The following is a 4,639-nucleotide window of genomic DNA, read 5'->3' as shown; positions in this document are numbered from 1 at the left end:
CTATCTTGTTTGGAAGGCTGAGAAAGATAGACTCTTAACCCCTGTATTTAATGCAGAGCATCCGCATGAAGAAAAGCAATGCTTTGCTTCTCCTGTTCCTTTTCTTTCTCCTCCTCCTCCTTCTTTACCTCGTACATATGAAGCAAATGTTCTACCTCCAAGCTGCATTTCTAGCTTCTGTACAAAACAGGTAGATACAGATAGTCTTTGCATATGATAAAGCCAGATGCTAATCCTCACCAAAGCTTAAAGGAAGTAATTTGCTATGGGATAAATGAAAGAGAACACAGATAAGGCAACAAGCATGGAGTTGGCTGTCCTAGTAACACCAGTCACAGAACAAGATAAAAAGACTTCAGGAAATGTTTTTTACAGATGGCACAATGGCTGGCATTAACAAATAAAATGCTACATGCTCCCATCCTTTAGGTGGGAATTCTGTATTACTATCAGATTATGAAGACTTTGTTCAAGGCATTTACTATTTAAAAGGTTATTTGTCCTTCTGCATATAGTTACTGTTTGTGAATTAGATACCCAGTACTGTGCTAAATTCTGAACACACAGAAAATGATTTATGCAAACACCATTCTTTCTCTATAAGCTTACATTCTTGTGGGGTAATCCACCATAAGCAATCCTATAGACCATGCATAGAAATATATACATCACTATAAAATCCAATATGAAACCTAAAGAAGAGAAAGAGGGATCTAACACCCCAGAAGGGATAAAGAATATATGTATTCAATGGCCCAGAGTTGAGAACATTTTAGTTTCATAGGGGAAATGAAAGAATGTGAATTTGTTTGGAATATAAATGGGAAGAAAGTAATAATAACAACAACAATAATAATAGTAATTGCTGGAGCCCACCAGCAGAGTCGAACTGTTCTTGGTTCAGGAGTGAGGATTGAAATTAATAAACCAACAGACAACACATGGGACCTTTCTGAGAGGCTCTACTGGAAGCTAGATGCCTTGCTTTATTTCAGACTCCTTTTAAGCCAGAGTTAAAGCACTTTAGTACAATGAGTTAAATTCACAAGGGGGTGAAACAAGTGGTGTGATTTTGACAAGGTAACCCACATGCTGTCTCAAATAAAAGAAGCTAGACTTGGAAATTCTTCACTAACTCCAGTGAAGGCCTGGAAAAAGCAGTCTTTCTGCTGAGACTTAAATATCAGAGCATCTGGTAAAACAGTGGTTCCCAAAAAGAAATAACAAAGATTAAAGAGGAAGCCAGAGGGGCTGAAGAGATGGCTTAGTGATGAAAAATACTTTCTGTATTTTTCTGTATTTTCTGTGAGGCTGGAGGGATTCCTTAAGAGGACTGGCTGCTTTTTGTCATGAGTTCAATTCCCAACAACCACATGGTGGCTCACAACCATCTATAATGAAATCTGTCGCCGTCTTCTGGCATGCAGGTGTATATGAAAACACAACATTGTATACATAATAAATCTTAGAACAAAGCAAAACATTCTGTACTTTTTTTTGCAGAGTTCCTAGCATGTCCATGGTGGCTCACAATCTTCTTTAGCTTCTGTTACAGGGAATTTGATGCCATATGGCCTCCTGGGATATAAGGCACACATGTGGTACACTTCTACACATACAAGTAAAATATTCTTATCACTCATCTACACAAAAGATAAAAATACCCCGTCAAAAAAAAAAAAAAGAGGTCAGCAGGCGTGGTGACATACACTGGATCTCAGTGATTTCGAGGCCATCCTGGTCAACAGAGCTAGTCTAGTCCAGGCACAGCTACATAGAAAAATCCTGTCATGAAAAGCAAAGCAAAACTACAACCAACCAACCAAACAAACAAACAAAACAAAACAAAAAAGATCATAAAACAAGTGTGGTGACACATGCCTGTAAATGGAGCATCAGGAAGGTCAGGAATGAAGGTCATCCTGGACTATATGAAACTCGGTCTCAAAAACAAAACAGCAGCAGCAACAACAAAACAGCACAAGAATCTGAGTGCCTGAGATGCTTTGGGACATTCAAATCTTTTATCTTAATTCTTGGCTACATAGGAAGCTATTGAGGAGTGTAATTGTTTGAATGAAAATGACCTCTACTATCTCATATGTTTGAAAATCTGGTTTCCCATTGGTGGAACAATTTTGGAAAAATTAGTAAGTGTGATCTTTTTGAAGAGGTGTGTCACTGTGGGTCGGCTCTGAGGTTTTAAAATTCCACACCATTCTCAGTTAGCTCTTTGCCTCATACTTATAGATCAGGATGTAAGCTCTTAACCACTGTTCTCTCTGGTGCTCTGCCTGCCATTACTGTCTGCCACTATGGTCCCTGCCATGATATTCATGGACTTATAATCTGAAACTCTAAGTACCCAAACAACTGTTTCTTCTATAAGCTGCTTTGGTCATGATATCGTAGCATAGTGATAGAAAAGTAACTAAGACAAGTGGTTTGAAAATAGGATAGAAATGATTTAGTGTACACTTATCTCAAAGATCTTTTTGTCCTATAAACTTAATAGTAAGATTACAAAAATTTAAACATACACACACTTTTATGCACTGCCTGGGGATGGGTCCATATGGTCTTGTTCTTGATTCCCAGCATAACTTAAAGGGGAAACTTACACAATGTTCTGAGCCCTTGATGTCCTGCAGATCAAGTAGGAGGATGTCCTCAAATGCCTTGCCACAGGAACCTAGTTAGGTGGCAGGAACCTTGACTTTCAGATGGAGCAATGCATCTACAAAAGGAAAGTGATGGTATCTACATCATAAATCTGAAAAGGACCTGTTGCTTGCAGCTCAGGCTATTGTTGCCATTGAGAACCTTGCTGATGGCAGTGTCATTGCCTCCAGGAACACTGGTGAGCAAGCTGTGCTGAAGTTTGCCACTGCCACTGTAGCCACTCCAATTGCTGCCCCCTTCACACATGGGACTTTCACTAACCAGATACAAGCAGCTTTCAGGGAGCCATGGCTTCTAGTGGTAACTGATCTCAGGGCTGAAACCAGCCCCTCACAGAGGCCGCTTAGGTCAACCTACTCACCAATGCCCAGTGCAACACAGATTCTCTGCACTATGTTGATATTGCCATCCATGCAACAACAAGGGAGTTCACTCAGTGGGCCTGATGTGGTGGATGCTGGCCCAGGAAGCACTCCTCATGCATGGCACTATCTCCTGTGAGCAGTCATGGGAGGTTATTATGCTTGATCTTTACTTCTACATAGACCCAGAAGAGACTGAGAAAGAGTAGCAGGCTGCTGATGAAAAGGCCATGACCAAGGAGGAATTCCAGGGTGAATGGACTGTGCCAGCTCCTGAGTTCACTGTCGCTCATCCCGAGGTGACAGACTGGTCTGAGGGTATGCAGGTGCCCTCAGAACCCATCCAGCATTCCCAACTGAAGACTAGAGTGGCTAGCCAGACACTGAGGACTTGTCAGCAGCTACCACAGCAAAGGCCACTGATTGGGTTGGAGCCACCCCTGAGTGGTCCTGAGCTCCTCTGCAGAAACCTGTGCAAACAGAAAAGGTGGAAGGAAAATAAAGTTCCTAAAAGCTGAAAATATGCACACACACACACACACACAAACACACACACACACATTTTACAAACAATAGTTTTGAGTGTTAGGTGTAATGGTACACTTCTATAATCCTGGCTCTCAGGAGGTTGGGGCAGAAGGATGGTGAGCTTGGGCTATGTAGTGAGAACATCTCAACAATAATGACAAGACTACAACAAGCAGAGATTGTTTTGAGGCTGGGGCATGTAACTCAGTGGTAAATCATGTGCTAAGCATGCACAAGGTGGTTCTTGGTTCCATTGTCATCTCCAGAATACCAAACAACAAAAGCAGAATATTGGGGCTGGAGAGATGGCTTGGAGGCTAGTGGAACTGGCTGTACTTCCAGAGGACCTGAGTTCAATTCCTGGCAACCACATGGTGGTTCACAACTACCTATACTGGGATCTGATGCCCTCCTCTGGCATGCAGGTGTATATGCATGTAGAGAACTCATAGACATAAAAAAACAAAAGAAAAAATAAGAAAAAAAAATAAGGGCCAGAGAGATGGCTCAGAGGTTAAAAACACTAGCTACTTTTCTAAGGGTCCTGAGTTCAATTCCCAGCAACCACACCCCCTTCTCCACTCCAGCATGCACACACACTGCACCAACAGAGTCAGCTTTGTGGAAACACACCCTGTTCAGGTGCTAGGGATCTGCACTCAGAGGAGCCCACATTTGTTCTAATGTTCTGCTAAAGCTTTTGAAATCTTTAACTTTTGAACAAGGGATCCTTCACTTTTGTTTTGCACTGGACTCTGCAAATTATGTAGCCAAGGCCTGTTTACCAAACAGAAGCCTCTCAGTACCACTGTGACCACTGCAGTCCCAGGTACTTCGAAAAAAATGTCAAGACCCAATGGCCTAAGACACAGTCTGTCAGCCATCTCTGGATTTCTCTTTCCTGCACCCCAAACATAGTTCAAACTGAAAATGTGTGCTTGGTACACAAACTTTTTTTCCTCAAAACAGGGCTTTTCTGTGTAGACCAGGCTGGCCCTGAACTCAGAGCGATCCACCTGCCTCTGCTTCTCTGAGTGCGGGCTCACAGGTGTGTGCCACTGCTCCAG

The 4,639-nt window shown here is 42.2% G+C and overlaps 1 pseudogene; it reads left to right on the top strand.

The window, feature by feature from the left end:
- The first annotated feature begins 304 nt into the window (after positions 1–304).
- LOC132650910 (small ribosomal subunit protein uS2-like) lies at positions 305–3,498 on the top strand (annotated as a pseudogene).
- The last annotated feature ends 1,141 nt before the right edge of the window (positions 3,499–4,639 follow it).

The sequence above is a fragment of the Meriones unguiculatus genome (genome assembly GCF_030254825.1).
Source record: "Meriones unguiculatus strain TT.TT164.6M chromosome 13 unlocalized genomic scaffold, Bangor_MerUng_6.1 Chr13_unordered_Scaffold_34, whole genome shotgun sequence".
Taxonomy (NCBI): domain Eukaryota; kingdom Metazoa; phylum Chordata; class Mammalia; order Rodentia; family Muridae; genus Meriones; species Meriones unguiculatus.
This window is presented reverse-complemented; position numbering and strand designations above follow the sequence as displayed.